Source organism: Cornus florida, unplaced genomic scaffold (genome assembly GCF_030987335.1).
Source record: "Cornus florida cultivar Cherokee Brave unplaced genomic scaffold, ASM3098733v1 CherokeeBrave_3.0.0_Hap2_Chr05, whole genome shotgun sequence".
NCBI classification, from domain to species: Eukaryota; Viridiplantae; Streptophyta; class Magnoliopsida; order Cornales; family Cornaceae; genus Cornus; species Cornus florida.
Window position 1 is genome coordinate 8,997,933 of NW_026775575.1, and position 24,546 is coordinate 9,022,478.

A 24,546-nucleotide genomic window follows, 5' to 3' on the forward strand; every position below is an offset into this window, starting at 1 on the left:
TTTGAAAGAAAATGAGAGTTTTGAGTTAAACTTATTCGAGATCTCTTTGACGTCACGAAGAGTGTTTTGAAGAGTAAAGATTGAATCTTTGAATGAAACTAACTCAATAAAGGTACCTATCAGGTCATTAAACCATTTTAATATATAAAGATTGAATCATTGAAAGAAAATGAGAGTTCCGAGTTAAACTTATTCGAGTTCCCTTCGACGTCCCAAAGAGTGTTTTAATGAGTAAATATTGAATCTTTGAATAGAAATACATCAATCTAGGTACCTATTATGTCACTAGACCATTTTAATATATAAAGATTAAATCTTTGAAAAAAAATGAGAGTTTTGAGTTAAACTTATTCGAGATCCCTTTCACGTCACGAATAGTATTTTAATAAGTAAAGATTAAATCTTTGAATAAAATTACCTCAATCAAGGTACCTATCATGTCACTAGACCATTTTAACGTATAAAAGAGTGTTTTAATGAGTAAGGGTTGAGTCTTTGAATGAAAATACCTCAATAATGTACCTAATATGTCAGTAGACCTTTTTAGTGTTTAAAGATTGAATCTTTGAAAGAAAATCAGAGTTTTGAGCTAAACTTATTCGAGTTACCCATGAAGTCACGAAGAGTCTTTTAATGAGTAAAGATTGAGTCTTCACATGAAAATAACTCAATAAAGGTACCTATTATGTCACTAAACCATTTTAATGTATAAAGATTGAATCTTTGAAAGAAAATGAGAGTTTTGAGTTAAACTTATTCGAGTTCCCTTCGATGTCCCGAAGAGTATTTTAATGAGTAAAAATTGAATCTTTGAATAGAAATGCCTCAATCAAGGTACCTATTATGTCACAAGACCATTTTAATGTATAAAGATTAAATCTTTGAAAGAAAATGAGAGTTTTGAGTTAAACATATTCAGGATCCCATCGACGTCCCGAAGAGTGTTTTAATGAGTAAAGATTGAATCTTCGAATGGAAATACCTCAATAAAGGTACTTATTATGTCACAAGACCATTTTAATGTATAAAGATTAAATCTTTGAAAGAAAATGAGAGTTTTGAGTTAAACTTATTCGGGATCCCTTTGGCATCACGAAGAGTGCTTTAATGAGTAAAGATCAAATCTTTGAATGAAATTACCTCAATCAAGGTATCTATTATGTCACTAGGCCATTTTAACGTATAAAGATTAAATCTCTGAAAGAAAATGAGAGTTCTGAGTTAAACTTATTCAAGTTCCATTTTACGTCCCGAAGTGTGTTTTAATGAGTAAAGATTTAATCTTTGAATGAGAATACCTCAATAATAAACCTATTATGTCACTAGACCTTTCTAGAGTATAAAGATTGAATCATTGAAAGAAAATTAGAGTTTTGAGCTAAACAGTTTTGAGTTACCCATGAAGTCACGAAAAGTCTTTTAACGAGTAAAGATTGAATCTTCGAATGAAAATAACACAATAAAGGTACCAATTATGTCACAAAACAATTTTAATGTATAAAGATTGAATCTTTGAAAGAAAATGAGAGTTTTGAGTTAAATTTATTCGAGATCAATTTTACGTCACACAGAGTGTTTTAATGAGTAAAGATTGAATCTGTGAATTAAAATAACTCAATAAAGGTACCTATCATGTCACTAATCCTTTTTATTGTACAGAGATTGAATCTTTGAAGGAAAACGAGTGTTTTGAGTTAAACTTATTCGAGTTCCCTTCGACGTCCCAAAGAGTGTTTTAATGAGTAAATATTGAATCTTTGAATAGAAATACATCAATCTAGGTACCTATTATGTCACTAGACCCTTTTAATATATAAAGATTAAATCTTTGAAAAAAAATGAGATTTTTGAGTTAAACTTATTCGACATCCCTTTCACGTCACGAATAGTGTTTTAATAAGTAAAGATTAAATCTTTGAATGAAATTACCTCAATCAAAGTACCTATCATGTCACTAGACCATTTTAACGTATAAAAGAGTGTTTTAATGAGTAAGGGTTGAGTCTTTGAATGAAAATACCTCAATAATGTACCTAATATGTCAGTAGACCTTTTTAGTGTATGAAGATTGAATCTTTGAAAGAAAATCAGAGTTTTGAGCTAAACTTATTCGAGTTACCAATGAAGTCACGAAGAGTCTTTTAATGAGTAAAGATTGAATATTCACATGAAAATAACTCAATAAAGGTACCCATTTTGTCACTAAACCATTTTAATGTATAAAGATTGAATCTTTGAAAGAAAATTAGAGTTTTGAGTTAAACTTATTCGAGTTCCCTTCGATGTCCCGAAGAGTGTTTTAATGAGTAAAATTGAATCTTTGAATAGAAATGCCTCAATCAAGGTACCTATTATGTCACAAGACCATTTTAATGTATAAAGATTAAATCTTTGAAAGAAAATGAGAGTTTTGAGTTAAACATATTCAGGATCCCATCGACGTCCCGAAGAGTGTTTTAATGAGTAAAGATTGAATCTTCGAATGGAAATACCTCAATAAAGGTACCTATTATGTCACAAGACCATTTTAATGTACAAAGATTAAATCTTTGAAAGAAAATGAGAGTTTTGAGTTAAACTTATTCGGGATCCCTTTGGCGTCACGAAGAGTGCTTTAATGAGTAAAGATCAAATCTTTGAATGAAATTACCTCAATCAAGGTATCTATTATCTCACTAGACCATTTTAACGTATAAAGATTAAATCTCTGAAAGAAAATGAGAGTTCTGAGTTAAACTTATTCAAGTTGCATTTTATGTCCCGAAGAGTGTTTTAATGGGTAAAGATTTAATCTTTGAATGAGAATACCTCAATAATAAACCTATTATGTCACTAGACCTTTCTAGAGTATAAAGATTGAATCATTGATAGAAAATCAGTGTTTTTGAGCTAAACAGTTTTGCGTTACCCATGAAGTCACGAAGAGTCTTTTAACGAGTAAAGATTGAATCTTCGAATGAAAATAACACAATAAAGGTACCAATTATGTCACAAAACAATTTTAATGTATAAAGATTGAATCTTTGAAAGAAAATGAGAGTTTTGAGTTAAATTTATTCGAGATCACTTTTACGTCACACAGAGTGTTTTAATGAGTAAAGATTGAATCTGTGAATGAAAATAACTCAATAAAGGTACCTATCATGTCACTAAACCTTTTTAATGTACAGAGATTGAATCTTTGAAGGAAAACGAGTGTTTTGAGTTAAACTTATTCGAGTTCCCTTCGACATCCCGAAGAGTGTTTTAATGAGTAAGTATGAAATCTTTGAATGGAAATACCGCAATCTAGGTACCTATTATGTAACAAGACCATTTTGATGTATAAAGATTGAATCTTTGAAAGAAAATGAGGGTTTTGAGCTAAACTTATTCGAGATCCCTTTGAAGTCACGAAGCGTGTTTTAAAGATTAAAGTTTGAATCTTTGAATGAAAATTACTGAATAACGGTTCCTATCATGTCACTAAACCTTTTTAATGTATAAAGATTGAATCTTTGGAAGAAAATGAAAGTTCTGAGTTAAACTTATTCGAGTTCCCTTCGACGTCCCGAAGAGTGTTTTAATGATTAAAGATTGAATCATTGAATGGAAAATACCTCAATCAAGGTACTTATTATGTGACTAGACCATTTTAATGTATAAAGATTAAATCTTTGAAAGAAAATGAGAGTTTTGAGTTAAACTTATTCGAGATCTCTTTGACGTCACGAAGAGTGTTTTAAAGTGTAAAGATTGAATCTTTGAATGAAAAAAACACAATAAAGGTACCAATTATGTCACAAAACAATTTTAATGTATAAAGATTGAATCTTTGAAAGAAAATGATAGTTTTGAGTTAAATTTATTCGAGATCACTTTTACGTCACACAGAGTGTTTTAATGAGTAAAGATTGAATCTGTGAATGAAAATAACTCAATAAAGGTACCTATCATGTCACTAAACCTTTTTAATGTACAGAGATTGAATCTTTGAAGGAAAACGAGTGTTTTGAGTTAAACTTATTCGAGTTCCCTTCGACATCCCGAAGAGTGTTTTAATGAGTAAGTATGAAATCTTTGAATGGAAATACCGCAATCAAGGTACCTATTATGTAACAAGACCATTTTGATGTATAAAGATTGAATCTTTGAAAGAAAATGAGAATTTTGAGCTAAACTTATTCGAGATCCCTTTGAAGTCACGAAGCGTGTTTTAAAGATTAAAGTTTGAATCTTTGAATGAAAATTACTGAATAACGGTTCCTATCATGTCACTAAACCTTTTTAATGTATAAAGATTGAATCTTTGGAAGAAAATGAAAGTTCTGAGTTAAACTTATTCGAGTTCCCTTCGACGTCCCGAAGAGTGTTTTAATGATTAAAGATTGAATCATTGAATGGAAAATACCTCAATCAAGGTACTTATTATGTGACTAGACCATTTTAACGTATAAAGATTAAATCTTTGAAAGAAAATGAGAGTTTTGAGTTAAACTTATTCGAGATCTCTTTGACGTCACGAAGAGTGTTTTAAAGTGTAAAGATTGAATCTTTGAATGAAAAAAACACAATAAAGGTACCAATTATGTCACAAAACAATTTTAATGTATAAAGATTGAATCTTTGAAAGAAAATGATAGTTTTGAGTTAAATTTATTCGAGATCACTTTTACGTCACAGAGAGTGTTTTAATGAGTAAAGATTGAATCTGTGAATGAAAATAACTCAATAAAGGTACCTATCATGTCACTAAACCTTTTTAATGTACAGAGATTGAATCTTTGAAGGAAAACGAGTGTTTTGAGTTAAACTTATTCGAGTTCCCTTCGACATCCCGAAGAGTGTTTTAATGAGTAAGTATGAAATCTTTGAATGGAAATACCGCAATCAAGGTACCTATTATGTAACAAGACCATTTTGATGTATAAAGGTTGAATCTTTGAAAGAAAATGAGAGTTTTGAGCTAAACTTATTCGAGATCCCTTTGAAGTCACGAAGCGGGTTTTAAAGATTAAAGTTTGAATCTTTGAATGAAAATTACTGAATAACGGTTCCTATCATGTCACTAAACCTTTTTAATGTATAAAGATTGAATCTTTAGAAGAAAATGAAAGTTCTGAGTTAAACTTATTCGAGTTCCCTTCGACGTCCCGAAGAGTGTTTTAATGATTAAAGATTGAATCATTGAATGGAAAATACCTCAATCAAGGTACTTATTATATGACTAGACCATTTTAATGTATAAAGATTAAATCTTTGAAAGAAAATGAGAGTTTTGAGTTAAACTGATTCGAGATCTCTTTGACGTCACGAAGAGTGTCTTAAAGTGTAAAGATTGAATCTTTGAATGAAAAAAACTGAATAAAGGTACCTATCGTGTCACTTAACCTTTTTAATGTGTAAAGATTGAATCTTTAAAAGAATATGAAAGTTCTGAGTTAAACTTATCGAGTTCCCTTCGACGTCTCGAAGAGTGTTTTAAAGAGTAAAGATTGAATCATTGAATGGAAATACCTCAATCAAGGTACTTATTATGTCACTAGACCATTTTAATGTATAAGGATTAAATCTTTGAAAGGAAATAAAAGTTTTGAGTTAAACTTATTCGAGATCCTTTTGACGTCACGGAGAGTGTTTTGAAGAGTAAAGATTGAATCTTTAAATGAAACTAACTCAATAAAGGTACCTCTCATGTCATTAAACCTTTTTAATATATAAAGATTGAATCTTTGAAACAAAATGAGAGTTCCGAGTTAAACTTATTCGAGTTCCCTTCGACGTCCCGAAGAGTGTTTTAATGAGTAAAAATTGAATCTTTGAATAGAAATACATCAATCTAGGTACCTATTATGTCACTAGACCATTTTAATATATAAAGATTAAATCTTTGAAAAAAAATGAGAGTTTTGAGTTGAACTTATTCGAGATCCCTTTCACGTCACGAAGAGTGTTTTAATAAGTAAAGATTAAATCGTTGAATGAAATTACCTCAATCAAGGTACCTATCAAGTCACTAGACCATTTTAACGTATAAAAGAGTGTTTTAATGAGTAAGGGTTGAGTCTTTGAATTAAAATACCTTAATAATGTACCTAATATGTCAGTAGACCTTTTTAGTGTATAAAGATTGAATCTTTGAAAGAAAATCAGAGTTTTGAGCTAAACTTATTCGAGTTACCCATGAAGTGACGAAGAGTCTTTTAATGAGTAAAGAATGAATCTTCACATGAAAATAACTCAATAAAGGTACCTATTATGTTGCTAAACCATTTTAATGTATAAAGATTGAATCTTTGAAAGAAAATGAGAGTTTTGAGTTAAACTTATTTGAGTTCCCTTCGATGTCCCGAAGAGTGTTTTAATGGGTAAAAATTGAATCTTCGAATAGAAATGCCTCAATCAAGGTACCTATTATGTCACAAGACCATTTTAAGGTATAAAGATTAAATCTTTGAAAGAAAATGAGAGTTTTGAGTTAAACATATTCAGGATCCCATCGACGTCCCGAAGAGTGTTTTAATGAGTAAAGATTGAATCTTCGAATGGAAATACCTCAATCAAGGTACCTATTATATCACAAGACCATTTTAATGTATAAAGATTAAATCTTTGAAAGAAAATATGAGTTTTGAGTTAAACTTATTCGGGATCCCTTTGGCGTCACGAAGAGTGCTTTAATGAGTAAAGATCGAATCTTTGAATGAAATTACCTCAATCAAGGTATCTATTATGTCACTAGACCATTTTAACGTATAAAGATTGAATCTCTTAAAGAAAATGAGAGTTCTGAGTTAAACTTATTCAAGTTGCCTTTTACGTCCCGAAGAGTGTTTTAATGAGTAAAGATTTAATCTTTAAATGAGAATACCTCAATAATAAAACTATTATGTCACTAGACCTTTTTAGAGTATAAAGATTGAATCATTGAAAGAAAATCAGAGTTTTGAGCTAAACAGTTTTGAGTTACCCATGAAGTCACGAAGAGTCTTTTAATGAGTAAAGATTGAATCTTCAAATGAAAATAACTCAATAAAGGTACCAATTATGTCACTAACCAATTTTAACGTATAAAGATTGAATAATTGAAAGAAAATGAGAGTTTTGAGTTAAATGTATTCGAGATCACTTTTACGTCACACAGAGTGTTTTAATGAGTAAAGATTGAATCTGTGAATGAAAATAACCCAATAAAGGTACCTATCGTGTCACTAAACCTTTTTAATGTACAGAGATTGAATCTTTGAAGGAAAATAAGTGTTTTGAGTTAAACTTATTCGAATTCCCTTCGACATCCCGAACATTGTTTTAATGAGTAAGTATGAAATCTTTGAATGGAAATACCGCAATCAAGGTACCTATTATGTAATAAGACCATTTTGATGTATAAAGATTGAATCTTCGAAAGAAAATGAGAGTTTTGAGGTAAACTTATTCGAGATCCCTTTGAAGTCACGAAGAGTGTTTTAAAGATTAAAGTTTGAATCTTTGAATGAAAATTACTGAATAACGGTTCCTATCATGTCACTAAACCTTTTTAATGTATAAAGATTGAATCTTTGGAAGAAAATGAAAGTTCTGAGTTAAACTTATTCGAGTTCCCTTCGACGTCCCGAAGAGTGTTTTAATGATTAAAGATTGAATCATTGAATGGAAAATACCTCAATCAAGGTACTTATTATGTGACTAGACCATTTTAATGTATAAAGATTAAATCTTTGAAAGAAAATGAGAGTTTTGAGTTAAACTTATTCGAGATCTCTTTGACGTCACGAAGAGTGTTTTAAAGTGTAAAGATTGAATCTTTGAATGAAAAAAACACAATAAAGGTACCAATTATGTCACAAAACAATTTTAATGTATAAAGATTGAATCTTTGAAAGAAAATGATAGTTTTGAGTTAAATTTATTCGAGATCACTTTTACGTCACACAAAGTGTTTTAATGAGTAAAGATTGAATCTGTGAATGAAAATAACTCAATAAAGGTACCTATCATGTCACTAAACCTTTTTAATGTACAGAGATTGAATCTTTGAAGGAAAACGAGTGTTTTGAGTTAAACTTATTCGAGTTCCCTTCGACATCCCGAAGAGTGTTTTAATGAGTAAGTATGAAATCTTTGAATGGAAATACCGCAATCAAGGTACCTATTATGTAACAAGACCATTTTGATGTATAAAGATTGAATCTTTGAAAGAAAATGAGAGTTTTGAGCTAAACTTATTCGAGATCCCTTTGAAGTCACGAAGCGTGTTTTAAAGATTAAAGTTTGAATCTTTGAATGAAAATTACTGAATAACGGTTCCTATCATGTCACTAAACCTTTTTAATGTATAAAGATTGAATCTTTGGAAGAAAATGAAAGTTCTGAGTTAAACTTATTCGAGTTCCCTTCGACGTCCCGAAGAGTGTTTTAATGATTAAAGATTGAATCATTGAATGGAAAATACCTCAATCAAGGTACTTATTATGTGACTAGACCATTTTAATGTATAAAGATTAAATCTTTGAAAGAAAATGGGAGTTTTGAGTTAAACTTATTCGAGATCTCTTTGACGTCACGAAGAGTGTTTTAAAGTGTAAAGATTGAATATTTGAATGAAAATAACTGAATAAAGGTACCTATCGTGTCACTTAACCTTTTTAATGTGTAAAGATTGAATCTTTAAAAGAATATGAAAGTTCTGAGTTAAACTTATTCGAGTTCCCTTCGACGTCTCGAAGAGTGTTTTAAAGAGTAAAGATTGAATCATTGAATGAAAATACCTCAATCAAGGTACTTATTTTGTCACTAGACCATTTTAATGTATAAGGATTAAATCTTTGAAAGGAAATAAAAGTTTTGAGTTAAACTTATTCGAGATCCCTTTGACGTCACGGAGAGTGTTTTGAAGAGTAAAGATTGAATCTTTGAATGAAACTAACTCGATAAAGGTACCTATCATGTCATTAAACCTTTTTAATATATAAAGATTGAATCTTTGAAAGAAAATGAGAGTTCCGAGTTAAATTTATTCGAGTTCCCTTCGACGTCCCAAAGAGTGTTTTAATAAGTAAATATTGAATCTTTGATTAGAAATAGATCAATCTAGGTACCTATTATGTCACTAGACCATTTTAATATATAAAGATTAAATCTTTGAAAAAAAATGAGAGTTTTGAGTTAAACTTATTCGAGATCCCTTTGACGTCACGGAGAGTGTTTTGAAGAGTAAAGATTGAATCTTTGAATGAAACTAACTCGATAAAGGTACCTATCATGTCATTAAAACTTTTTAATATATAAAGATTGAATCTTTGAAAGAAAATGAGAGTTCCGAGTTAAATTTATTCGAGTTCCCTTCGACGTCCCAAAGAGTGTTTTAATAAGTAAATATTGAATCTTTGAATAGAAATACATCAATCTAGGTACCTATTAGGTCACTAGACCATTTTAATATATAAAGATTAAATCTTTGAAAAAAAATGAGAGTTTTGAGTTAAACTTATTCGAGATCCCTTTCACGTCACGAATAGTGTTTTAATAAGTAAAGATTAAATCTTTGAATGAAATTACCTCAATCAAGGTACCTATCATGTCACTAGACCATTTTAACGTATAAAAGAGTGTTTTAATGAGTAAGGGTTGAGTCTTTGAATGAAAATACCTCAATAATGTACCTAATATGTCAGTAGACCTTTTTAGTGTATAAAGATTGAATCTTTGAAAGAAAATCAGAGCTTTGAGCTAAACTTATTCGAGTTACCCATGAAGTCACGAAGAGTCTTTTAATGAGTAAAGATTGAATCTTCAAATGAAAATAACTCAATAAAGGTACCTATTTTGTCACTAAACCATTTTAATGTATAAAGATTGAATCTTTGAAAGAAAATGAGAGTTTTGAGTTAAACTTATTCGACTTCCCTTCGATGTCCCGAAGAATGTTTTAATGAGTAAAAATTGAATCTTTGAATAGAAATGCCTCAATCAAGGTACCTATTATGTCACAAGACCATTTTAATGTATAAAGATTAAATCTTTGAAAGAAAATGAGAGTTTTGAGTTAAACATATTTAGGATCCCATCGACGTCCCGAAGAGTGTTTTAACGAGTAAAGATTGAATCTTCGAATGGAAATACCTCAATCAAGGTACCTATTATGTCATAAGACCATTTTAATGTATAAAGATTAAATCTTTAAAAGAAAATGAGAGTTTTGAGTTAAACTTATTCGGGATCCCTTTGGCGTCACGAAGAGTGCTTTAATGAGTAAAGATCGAATCTTTGAATGAAATTACCTCAATCAAGGTATCTATTGTGTCACTAGACCATTTTAACGTATAAAGATTGAATCTCTGAAAGAAAATGAGAGTTCTGAGTTAAACTTATTCAAGTTCCCTTTTACGTCCCGAGGAGTGTTTTAATGAGTAAAGATTTAATCTTTGAATGAGAATACCTCAATAATAAACCTATTATGTCACTAGACCTTTTTAGAGTATAAAGATTGAATCATTGAAAGAAAATCAGAGTTTTGAGCTAAACTGTTTTGAGTTACCCATGAAGTCACGAAGAGTCTTTTAACGAGTAAAGATTGAATCTTCGAATGAAAATAACTCAATAAAGGTACCAATTATGTCACTAAACAATTTTAATGTATAAAGATTGAATCTTTGAAAGAAAATGAGAGTTTTGAGTTAAATTTATTCGAGATCACTTTTACGTCACACAGAGTGTTTTAATGAGTAAAGATTGAATCTGTGAATGAAAATAACTCAATAAAGGTACCTATCGTGTCATTAAACCTTTTTAATGTACAGAGATTGAATCTTTGAAGGAAAATGAGTGTTTTGAGTCAAACTTATTCGAGTTCCCTTCGACATCCCGAAGAGTGTTTTAATGAGTAAGTATGAAATCTTTGAATGGAAATACCGCAATCAAGGTACCTATTATGTAACAAGACCATTTTGATGTATAAAGATTGAATCTTTGAAAGAAAGTGAGAGTTTTGAGCTAAACTTATTCGAGATCCCTTTGAAGTCACGAAGCGGGTTTTAAAGATTAAAGTTTGAATCTTTGAATGAAAATTACTGAATAACGGTTCCTATCATGTCACTAAACCTTTTTAATGTATAAAGATTGAATCTTTGGAAGAAAATGAAAGTTCTGAGTTAAACTTATTCGAGTTCCCTTCGACGTCCCGAAGAGTGTTTTAATGATTAAAGATTGAATCATTGAATGAAAAATACCTCAATCAAGGTACTTATTATGTGACTAGACCAATTAATGTATAAAAATTAAATCTTTGAAAGAAAATGAGAGTTTTGAGTTAAACTTATTCGAGATCTCTTTGACGTCACGAAGAGTGTTTTAAAGTGTAAAGATTGAATCTTCGAATGGAAATACCTTAATCAAGGTACCTATTATGTTACAAGACCATTTTAATGTATAAAGATTAAATCTTTGAAAGAAAATGAGAGTTTTGAGTTAAACTTATTCGGGATCCCTTTGGCGTCACGAAGAGTGCTTTAATGAGTAAAGATCGAATCTTTGAATGAAATTACCTCAATCAAGGTATCTATTATGTCACTAGACCATTTTAACGTATAAAGATTGAATCTTTGAAAGAAAATGAGAGTTCTGAGTTAAACTTATTCAAGTTCCGTTTTACGTCCCGAAGAGTGTTTTAATGAGTAAAGATTTAATCTTTGAATGAGAATACCTCAATAATAAACCTATTATATCACTAGACCTTTTTAGAGTATAAAGATTGAATCATTGAAAGAAAATCAGAGTTTTGAGCTAAACAGTTTTGAGTTACCCATGAAGTCACGAAGAGTCTTTTAACGAGTAAAGATTGAATCTTCTAATGAAAATAACTCAATAAAGGTACCAATTATGTCACTAAACAATTTTAATTTATAAAGATTGAGTCTTTGAAAGAAAATGAGAGTTTTGAGTTAAATTTATTCGAGATCACTTTTACGTCACACAGAGTGTTTTAATGAGTAAAGATTGAATCTGTGAATGAAAATAACTCAATAAAGGTACCTATCGTGTCACTAAACCTTTTTAACGTACAGAGATTGAATCTGTGAAGGAAAATGAGTGTTTTGAGTTAAACTTATTCGAGTTCCCTTCGACATCCCGAAGAGTGTTTTAATGAGTAAGTATGAAATCTTTGAATGGAAATACCGCAATCAAGGTACCTATTATGTAACAAGACTATTTTGATGTATAAAGATTGAATCTTTGAAAGAAAATGAGAGTTTTGAGCTAAACTTATTCGAGATCCCTTTAAAGTCACAAAGCGTGTTTTAAAGATTAAAGTTTGAATCTTTGAATGAAAATTACTGAATAACGGTTCCTATCATGTCACCAAACCTTTTTAATGTATAAAGATTGAATCTTTGGAGGAAAATGAAAGTTCTGAGTTAAACTTATTCGAGTTCCCTTCGACGTCCCAAAGTGTGTTTTAATGATTAAAGATTGAATCATTGAATGGAAAATACCTCAATTAAGGTACTTATTATTTGACTAGACCGTTTTAATGTATAAAGATTAAATCTTTGAAAGAAAATGAGAGTTTTGAGTTAAACTTATTCGAGATCTCTTTGACGTCACGAAGAGTGTTTTAAAGTGTAAAAATTGAATCTTTGAATGAAAAAAACTGAATAAAGGTACCTATCGTGTCACTTAACCTTTTTAATGTGTAAAGATTGAATCTTTAAAAGAATGTGAAAGTTCTGAGTTAAACTTATTCGAGTTCCCTTCGACGTCTCGAAGAGTGTTTTAAAGAGTAAAGATTGAATCATTGAATGGAAATACCTCAATCAAGGTACTTATTATGTCACTAGACCATTTTAATGTATAAGGATTAAATCTTTGAAAAGAAATAAAAGTTTTGAGTTAAACTTATTCGAGATCCCTTTGACGTCATGGAGAGTGTTTTGAAGAGTAGAGATTGAATCTTTGAATGAAACTAACTCAATTATGGTACCTATCATGTCATTAAACCTTTTTAATATATAAAGATTGAATCTTTGAAAGAAAATGAGAATTCCGAGTTAAACTTATTCGAGTTCCCTTCGACGTCCCAAAGAGTGTTTTAATGAGTAAAGATTGAATCTTTGAATAGAAATACATCAATCTAGGTACCTATTATGTCACTAGACCATTTTAATATATAAAGATTAAATCTTTGAAAAAAAATGAGAGTTTTGAGTTAAACTTATTCGAGATCCCTTTCACGTCACGTAGAGTGTTTTAATAAGTAAAGATTAAATCTTTGAATGAAATTACCTCAATCAAGGTACCTATCATGTCACTAGACCATTTTAAAGTATAAAAGAGTGTTTTAATGAGTAAGGGTTGAGTCTTTGAATGAAAATACCTCAATAATGTACCTAATATGTTAGTAGACCTTTTTAGTGTATAAAGATTGAATCTTTGAAAGAAAATCAGAGTTTTGAGCTAAACTTATTCGAGTTACCCATGAAGTCACGAAGAGTCTTTTAATGAGTAAAGATTGAATCTTCACATTAAAATAACTCAATAAAGGTACCTATTATGTCACTAAACCATTTTAATGTATAAAGATTGAATCTTTGAAAGAAAATGAGTGTTTTAAGTTAAACTTATTCGAGTTCCCTTCGATGTCCCGAAGAGTGTTTTAATGAGTAAAAATTGAATCTTTGAATAGAAATGCCTCAATCAAGGTTCCTATTATGTCACAAGACCATTTTAATGTATAAAGATTAAATCTTTGAAAGAAAATGAAAGTTTTGAGTTAAACATATTCAGGATCCCATCGACGTCCCGAAGAGTGTTTTAATGAGTAAAGATTGAATCTTCGAATGGAAATACCTCAATCAAGGTACCTATTATGTCACAAGACCATTTTAATTTATAAAGATTAAATCTTTGAAAGAAAATGAGAGTTTTGAGTTAAACTTATTCGGGATCCCTTTGGCGTCAGGAAGAGTGCTTTAATGAGTAAAGATCGAATCTTTGAATGAAATTACCTCAATCAAGGTATCTATTATGTCACTAGACCATTTTAACGTATAAAGATTGAATCTCTGAAAGAAAATGAGAGTTCTGAGTTAAACTTATTCAAGTTCCCTTTTACGTCCCGAGGAGTGTTTTAATGAGTAAAGATTTAATCTTTGAATGAGAATACCTCAATAATAAACCGTTTATGTCACTAGACCTTTTTAGAGTATAAAGATTGAATCATTGAAAGAAAATCAGAGTTTTGAGCTAAACAGTTTTGAGTTACCCATGAAGTCACGAAGAGTCTTTTAACGAGTAAAGATTGAATCTTCGAATGAAAATAACTCAATAAAGGTACCAATAATGTCACTAAACAATTTTAATGTATAAAGATTGAATCTTTGAAAGAAAATGAGAGTTTTGAGTTAAATTTATTCGAGATCACTTTTACGTCACACAGAGTGTTTTAATGAGTAAAGATTGAATCTGTGAATGAAAATAACTCAATAAAGGTACCTATCGTGTCACTAAACCTTTTTAATGTACAGAGATTGAATCTTTGAAGGAAAATGAGTGTTTTGAGTTAAACTTATTCGAGTTCCGTTCGACATCCCGAAGAGTGTTTTAATGAGTAAGTATGAAATCTTTGAATGGAAATACCGCAATCAAGGTACCTATTATGTAACAAGACCATTTTGATGTATAAAGATTGAATCTTTGAAAGAAAATGAGAGTTTTGAGCTAAACTTATTCGAGATCCCTTTGAAGTCACGAAGCGTGTTTTAAAGATTAAAGTTTGAATCTTTGAATGAAAATTACTGAATAACGGTTCCTATCATGTCACTAAACCTTTTTAATGTATAAAGATTGAATCTTTGGAAGAAAATGAAAGTTCTGAGTTAAACTTATTCGAGTTCCCTTCGACGTCCCGAAGAGTGTTTTAATGATTAAAGATTGAATCATTGAATGGAAAATACCTCAATCAAGGTACTTATTATGTGACCAGACCATTTTAATGTATAAAGATTAAATCTTTGAAAGAAAATGAGAGTTTTGAGTTAAACTTATTCGAGAACTCTTTGACGTCACGAAGAGTGTTTTAAAGTGTAAAGATTGAATCTTTGAATGAAAAAAACTGAATAAAGGTACCTATCGTGTCACTTAACCTTTTTAATGTGTAAAAATTGAATCTTTAAAAGAATATGAAAGTTCTGAGTTAAACTTATTCGAGTTCCCTTCGACGTCTCGAAGAGTGTTTTAAAGAGTAAAGATTGAATCATTGAATGGAAATACCTCAATGAAGGTACTTATTATGTCACTAGACCATTTTAATGTATAAGGATTAAATCTTTGAAAGGAAATAACAGTTTTGAGTTAAACTTATTCGAGATCCCTTTGACGTCACGGAGAGTGTTTTGAAGAGTAAAGATTGAATCTTTGAATGAAACTAACTCAATAAAGGTACCTATCATGTCATTAAACCTTTTTAATATATAAAGATTGAATCTTTGAAAGAAAATGAGAGTTCCGAGTTAAACTTATTCGAGTTCCCTTCGACGTCCCAAAGAGTGTTTTAATGAGTAAAGATTGAATCTTTGAATAGAAATACATCAATCTAGGTACCTATTATGTCACTAGACCATTTTAATATATAAAGATTAAATCTTTGAAAAAAAATGAGAGTTTTGAGTTATACTTATTCGAGATCCCTTTCACGTCACGAAGAGTGTTTTAATAAGTAAAGATTAAATCTTTGAATGAAATTACCTCAATCAAAGTACGTATCATGTCACTAGACCATTTTAACATATAAAAGAGTGTTTTAATGAGTAAGGGTTGAGTCTTTAAATGAAAATACCTCAATAATGTACCTAATATGTCAGAAGACCTTTTTAGTGTATAAAGATTGAATCCTTGAAAGAAAATCAAAGTTTTGAGCTAAGCTTATTCGAGTTACTCATGAAGTCACGAAGAGTCTTTTAATGAGTAAATATTGAATCTTCACTTGAAAATAACTCAATAAAGGTACCTATTATGTCACTAAACCATTTTAATGTATAAAGATTGAATCTTTGAAAGAAAATGAGAGTTTTGAGTTAAACTTATTCGAGTTCCCTTCGATGTCCCGAAGAGTGTTTTAATGAGTAAAAATTGAATCTTTTAATAGAAATGCCTCAATCAAGCTACCTATTATGTCACAAGACCATTTTAATGTATAAAGATTAAATCTTTGAAAGAAAATGAGAGTTTTGAGTTAAACATATTCAGGATCCCATCGACGTCCCGAAGAGTGTTTTAATGAGTAAAGATTGAATCTTCGAATGGAAATACCTCAATCAAGGTACCTATTATGTCACAAGACCATTTTAATGTATAAAGATTAAATCTTTGAAAGAAAATGAGAGTTTTGAGTTAAACTTATTCGGGATCCCTTTGGCGTCACGAAGAGTGCTTTAATGAGTAAAGATCGAATCTTTGAATGAAATTACCTCAATCAAGGTATCTATTATGTCACTAGACCATTTTAACGTATAAAGATTGAATCTCTGAAAGAAAATGAGAGTTCTGAGTTAAGCTTATTCAAGTTCCCTTTTACGTCCCGAGGAGTGTTTTAATGAGTAAAGATTTAATCTTTGAATGAGAAGACCATTTTGATGTATAAAGATTGAATCTTTGAAAGAAAATGAGAGTTTTGAGCTAAACTTATTCGAGATCCCTTTGAAGTCACGAAGCGTATTTAAAGATTAAAGTTTGAATCTTTAAATGAAAATTACTGAATCACGGTTCCTATCATGTGACTAAACCTTTTTAATGTATAAAGATTGAATCTTTGGAAGAAAATGAAAGTTCTGAGTTAAACTTATTCGAGTTCCCTTCGACGTCCCGAAGAGTGTTTTAATAATTAAAGATTGAATCATTGAATGGAAAATACCTCAATCAGGGTACTTATTATGTGACTAGACCATTTTAATGTATAAAGATTAAATCTTTGAAAGAAAATGAGAGTTTTGAGTTAAACTTATTCGAGATCTCTTTGACGTCACAAAGAGTGTTTTAAAGTTTGAAGATTGAATCTTTGAATGAAAAAAACTGAATAAAGGTACCTATCGTGTCACTTAACCTTTTTAATGTGTAATGGTTGAATCTTTAAAAGAATATGAAAGTTCTGAGTTAAACTTATTCGAGTTCCCTTCGACGTGTCGAAGAGTGTTTTAAAGAGTAAAGATTGAATCATTGAATCGAAATACCTCAATCAAGCTACTTATTATGTCACTAGACCATTTTAATGTACAAGGATTAAATCTTTGAAAGGAAATAAAAGTTTTGAGTTAAACTTATTCGAAATCCCTTTGACGTCACGGAGAGTGTTTTGAAGAGTAAAGATTGAATCTTTGAATAAAACTAACTCAATAAAGGTACCTATCATGTCATTAAACCTTTTTAATATATAAATATTGAATCTTTGAAAGAAAATGAGAGTTCCGAGTTAAACTTATTCGAGTTCCCTTCGACGTCTCAAAGAGTGTTTTAATGAGTAAAGATTGAATCTTTGAATAGAAATACATCAATCTAGGTACCTATTAGGTCACTAGACCATTTTAATATATAAAGATTAAATCTTCGAAAAAAAATGAGAGTTTTGAGTTAAACTTATTCGAGATCCCTTTCACGTCACGAATAGTGTTTTAATAAGTAAAGATTAAATCTTTGAATGAAATTACATCAATCAAGGTACCTATCATGTCACCAGACCATTTTAACGTATAAAAGAGTGTTTTAATGAGTAAGGGTTGAGTCTTTGAATGAAAATACCTCAATAATGTACCTAATATGTCAGTAGACCTTTTTAGTGTATAAAGATTGAATCTTTGAAAGAAAATCAGAGTTTTGAGCTAAACTTATTCGAGTTACCCATGAAGTCACGAAGAGTCTTTTAATGAGTAAAGATTGAATCTTCACATAAAAATAACTCAATAAAGGTACCTATTATGTCACTAAACCATTTTAATGTATAAAGATTGAATCTTTGAAAGAAAATGAGAGTTTTGAGTTAAACTTATTCGAGTTCCCTTCGATGTCCCGAAGAGTGTTTTAATGAGTAAAAATTGAATCTTTGAATAGAAATGCCTCAATCAAGGTACCTATTATGTAACAAGACTATTTTAATGTATAAAGATTAAATCTTTGAAAGAAAATGAGAGTTTTGAGTTAAACATATTCAGGATCCCATCGACGTCCCGAAGAGTGTTTTAATGAGTAAAGATTGAATCTTCGAATGGAAATACCTCAATCAAGGTACCTATTATGTCACAAGACCATTTTAATGTATAAAGATTAAATCTTTGAAAGAAAAAGAGAGTTTTGAGTTAAACTTATTCGGGATCCCTTTGGCGTCACGAAGAGTGCTTTAATGAGTAAAGATCGAATCTTTGAATGAAATTACCTCAATCAAGGTATCTATTATGTCACTAGACCATTTTAACGTATAAAGATTGAATCTCTGAAAGAAAATGAGAGTTCTGAGTTAAACTTATTCAAGTTCCCTTTTACGTCCCGAAGAGTGTTTTAATGAGTAAAGATTTAATCTTTGAATTAGAATACCTCAATAATAAACCTATTATGTCACTAAACCTTTTTAGAGTATAAAGATTGAATCATTGAAAGAAAATCATAGTTTTGAGCTAAACAGTTTTGAGTTACCCATGAAGTTACGAAGAGTCTTTTAACGAGTAAAGATTGAATCTTCGAATGAAAATAACTCAATAAAGGTACCAATTATGTCACTAAACAATTTTAATGTATAAAGATTGAATCTTTGAAAGAAAATGAGAGTTTTGAGTTAAATTTATTCGAGATCACTTTTACGTCACACAGAGTGTTTTAAAGAGTAAAGATTGAATCTGTGAATGAAAATAACTCAATAAAGGTACCTATCGTGTCACTAAACCTTTTTAATGTACAGAGATTGAATCTTTGAAGGAAAATGAGTGTTTTGAGTTAAACTTATTCGAGTTCCCTTCGACATCCCGAAGAGTGTTTTAATGAGTAAGTATGAAATCTTTGAATGGAAATACCGCAATCAAAGTACGTATTATGTAACAAGACCATTTTGATGTATAAAGATTGAATCTTTGAAAGAAAATGAGAGTTTTGAGCTAAACTTATTCGAGATCCCTTTGAAGTCACGAAGCGTGTTTTAAAGATTAAAGTTTGAATCTTTGAATGAAAATTACTGAATAACGGTTCCTATCATGTCACTAAACCTTTTTAATGTATAAAGATTGAATCTTTGGAAGAAAATGAAAGTTCTGAGTTAAACTTATTCGAGTTCCCTTCAACGTCCCGAAGAGTGTTTTAATGATTACAGATTGAATCATTGAATGGAAAATACCTTAATCAAGGTACTTATTATGTGACTAGACCGTTTTAATGTACAAAGATTAAATCTTTGAAAGAAAATGAGAGTTTTGAGTTAAACTTATTCGAGATCTCTTTGACGTCACGAAGAGTGTTTTAAAGTGTAAAGATTGAATCTTTGAATGAAAAAAACTGAATAAAGGTACCTATCGTGTCACTTAACCTTTTTAATGTGTAAAGATTGAATCTTTAAAAGAATATGAAAGTTCTGAGTTAAACCTATTCGAGTTCCCTTCGACGTCTCGAAGAGTGAAAGAAAATGAGAGTTTTGAGTTAAACTTATTCGAGTTCCCTTCGATGTCTCGAAGAGTGTTTTAATGAGTAAAAAAAGAATCTTCTAATAGAAATACCCCAATCAACGTACCTATTATATCACAAGACCATTTTAATGTATAAAGATTAAATCTTTGAAAGAAAATGAGAGTTTTGAGTTAAACATATTCAGGATCCCATCGACGTCTCAAAGAGTGTTTTAATGAGTAAAGATTGAATCTTCGAATGGAAATACCTCAATCAAGGTACCTATTATGTCACTAGACCATTTTAACGTATAATGATTGAATCTCTGAAAGAAAATGAGAGTTCTGAGTTAAACTTATTCAAGTTCCCTTTTACGTCCCGAAGATTGTTTTAACGAGTAAAGATTTAATCTTTGAATGAGAATACCTCAATAATAAACCTATTATGTCACTAGACCTTTTTAGAGTATAAAGATTGAATCATTGAAAGAAAATCAGAGTTTTGAGCTAAACAGTTTTGAGTTACCCATGAAGTCACGAAGAGTCTTTTAACGGGTTAAGATTGAATCTTCGAATGAAAATAACTCAATAAAGGTACCAATTATGTCACTAAACAATTTTAATGTATAAAGATTGAATCTTTGAAAGAAAATGAGAGTTTTGAGTTAAATTTATTCGAGATCACTTTTACGTCACACAGAGTGTTTTAATGAGTAAAGATTGAATCTGTGAAAGAAAATAACTCAATAAAGGTACCTATCGTGTCACTAAACCTTTTTAATGTACAGAGATTGAATCTTTGAAGGAAAATGTGTGTTTTGAGTTAAACTTATTCGAGTTCCCTTCGACATCCCGATGAGTGTTTTAATGAGTAAGTATGAAATCTTTGAATGGAAATACCGCAATCAAGGTACCTATTATGTAACAAGACCATTTTGATGTATAAAGATTGAATCTTTGAAAGAAAATGAGAGTTTTGAACTAAACTTATTCGAGATCCCTTTGAAGTCACGAAGCGTGTTTTAAAGATTAAAGTTTGAATCTTTAAATGAAAAATACTGAATAACGGTTCCTATCATGTCGCTAAACCTTTTTAATGTATAAAGATTGAATCTTTGGAAGAAAATGAAAGTTCTGAGTTAAACTTATTCGAGTTCCCTTCGACGTCCCGAAGAGTGTTTTAATGATTAAAGATTGAATCATTGAATGGAAAATACCTCAATCAAGGTACTTATTATGTGACTAGACCATTTTAATGTATAACGATTAAATCTTTGAAAGAAAATGAGAGTTTTGAGTTAAACTTATTCGAGATCTCTTTGACGTAACGAAGGCTGTTTTAAAGTGTAAAGATTGAATCTTTGAATGAAAAAAACTGCATAAAGGTACCTATCGTGTCACTTAACCTTTTTAATGTGTAAAGATTGAATCTTTAAAAGAATATGAAAGTTCTGAGTTAAACTTATTCGAGTTCCCTTCGACGTCTCGAAGAGTGTTTTAAAGAGTAAAGATTGAATGGAAATACCACAATCAAGCTACTTATTATGTCACTAGACCATTTTAATGTATAAGGATTAAATCTTTGAAAGGAAATAAAAGTTTTGAGTTAAACTTATTCGAGATCCCTTTGACGTCACGGAGAGTGTTTTGAAGAGTAAAGATTGAATCTTTGAATGAAAATAACTCAATAAAGGTACCTATCATGTCATTAAACCTTTTTAATATATAAAGATTGAATCTTTGAAAGAAAATGAGAGTTCCGAGTTAAACTTATTCGAGTTCTCTTCGACGTCCCAAAGAGTGTTTTAATAAGTAAAGATTGAATCTTTGAATAGAAATACATCAATCTAGGTACCTATTATGTCACTAGACCATTTTAATATATAAAGATTAAATCTTTGAAAAAAAATGAGAGTTTTGAGTTAAACTTATTCGAGATCCCTTTCACGTCACGAAGAGTGTTTTAATAAGTAAAGATTAAATCTTTGAATGAAATTACCTCAATCAAGGTACGTATCATGTCACTAGACCATTTTAACGTATAAAAGAGTGTTTTAATGAGTAAGGGTTGAGTCTTTGAATGAAAATACCTCAATAATGTACCTAATATGTCAGTAGACCTTTTTAGTGTATAAAGATTGAATCTTTGAAAGAAAATCAGAGTTTTGAGCTAAACTTATTCGAGTTACCCATGAAGTCACGAAGAGTCTTTTAATGAGTAAAGATTGAAACTTCATATGAAAATAACTCAATAAAGGTACCTATTATGTCACTAAACCATTTTAATGTATAAAGATTGAATCTGTACCTAATATGTCAGTAGACCTTTTTAGTGTATAAAGATTGAATCTTTGAAAGAAAATCAGAGTTTTGAGCTAAACTTATTCGAGATCCCTTTGAAGTCACGAAGCGTGTTTTAAAGATTAAAGTTTGAATCTTTGAATGAAAATTACTGAATAACGGTTCCTATCAGGTCACTAAACCTTTTTAATGTATAAAGATTGAATCTTTGGAAGAAAATGAAAGTTCTGAGTTAAACTTATTCGAGTTCCCTTCAACGTCCCGAAGAGTGTTTTAATGATTACAGATTGAATCATTGAATGGAAAATACCTTAATCAAGGTACTTATTATGTGACTAGACCGTTTTAATGTATAAAGATTAAATCTTTGAAAGAAAATGAGAGTTTTGAGTTAAACTTATTCGAGATCTCTTTGACGTCACGAAGAGTGTTTTAAAGTGTAAAGATTGAATCTTTGAATGAAAAAAACTGAATAAAGGTACCTATCGTGTCACTTAACCTTTTTAATGTGTAAAGATTGAATCTTTAAAAGAATATGAAAGTTCTGAGTTAAACTTATTCGAGTTCCCTTCGACGTCTCGAAGAGTGTTTTAAAGAGTAAAGAATGAATCATTGAATGGAAATACCTCAATCAAGGTACTTATTATGTCACTAGACCATTTTAATGTATAAGGATTAAATCTTTGAAAGGAAATAAAAGTTTTAAGTTAAATTTATTCGAGAGCCCTTTGACGTCACGGAGAGTGTTTTGAAGAGTAAAGATTGAATCTTTGAATGAAACTAACTCAATAAAGGTACCTATCATGTCATTAAACCTTTTTAATATATAAAGATTGAATCTTTGAAAGAAAATGAGAGTTCCGAGTTAAACTTATTCGAGTTCCCTTCGACGTCCCAAAGAGTGTTTTAATGAGTAAAGATTGAATCTTTGAATAGAAATACATCAATCTAGGTACCTATTATGTCACTAGACCATTTTAATATATAAAGATTAAATCTTTAAAAAAAAATGAGAGTTTTGAGTTAAACTTATTCGAGATCCCTTTCACGTCACGAAGAGTGTTTTAATAAGTAAAGAATAAATCTTTGAATGAAATTACCTCAATCAAGGTACGTATCATGTCACTAGACCATTTTAACGTATAAAAGAGTGTTTTAAGGAGTAAGGGTTGAGTCTTTGAATGAAAATACCTCAATAATGTACCTAATATGTCTGTAGAACTTTTTAGTATATAAAGATTGAATCTTTGAAAGAAAATCAGAGTTTTGAGCTAAACTTATTTGAGTTACCCATGAAGTCACGAAGAGTCTTTTAATGAGTAAAGATTGAAACTTCATATGAAAATAACTCAATAAAGGTACCTATTATGTCACTAAACCATTTTAATGTATAAAGATTGAATCTTTGAAAGAAAATGAGAGTTTTGAGTTAAACTTATTCGAGTTCCCTTCGATGTCCCGAAGAGTGTTTTAATGAGTAAAAATAGAATCTTTGAATAGAAATGCCTCAATCAAGGTACCTATTATCTCGCAAGACCATTTTAATGTATAAAGATTAAATCTTTGAAAGAAAATGAGAGTTTTGAGTTAAACATATTCAGGATCCCATCGACGTCCCAAAGAGTGTTTTAATGAGTAAAGATTGAATCTTCGAATGGAAATACCTCAATCAAGGTACCTATTATGTCACAAGACCATTTTAATGTATAAAGATTAAATCTTTGAAAGAAAATGAGAGTTTTGAGTTAAACTTATTCGGGATCCCTTTGGCGTCACGAAGAGTGCTTTAATGAGTAAAGATCGAATCTTTGAATGAAATTACCTCAATCAAGGTATCTATTATGTCACTAGACCATTTTAACGTATAAAGATTGAATCTCTGAAAGAAAATGAGAGTTCTGAGTTAAACTTATTCAAGTTCCCTTTTACGTCCCGAAGATTGTTTTAATGAGTAAAGATTTAATCTTTGAATGAGAATACCTCAATAATAAACCTATTATGTCACTAGACCTTTTTAGAGTATAAAGATTGAATCATTGAAAGAAAATCAGAGTTTTGAGCTAAACAGTTTTGAGTTACCCATGAAGTCACGAAGAGTCTTTTAACGGGTAAAGATTGAATCTTCGAATGAAAATAACTCAATAAAGGTACCAATTATGTCACTAAACAATTTTAATGTATAAAGATTGAATCTTTGAATGAAAATGAGAGTTTTGAGTTAAATTTATTCGAGATCACTTTTACGTCACACTGAGTGTTTTAATGAGTAAAGATTGAATCTGTGAATGAAAATAACTCAATAAAGGTACCTATCGTGTCACTAAACCTTTTTAATGTACAGAGATTGAATCTTTGAAGGAAATTGTGTGTTTTGAGTTAAACTTATTCGAGTTCCCTTCGACATCCCGAAGAGTGTTTTAATGAGTAAGTATGAAATCTTTGAATGGAAATACCGCAATCAGGGTACCTATTATGTAACAAGACCATTTTGATGTATAAAGATTGAATCTTTGAAAGAAAATGAGAGTTTTGAACTAAACTTATTCGAGATCCCTTTGAAGTCACGAAGCGTGTTTTAAAGATTAAAGTTTGAATCTTTGAATGAAAAATACTGAATAACGGTTCCAATCATGTC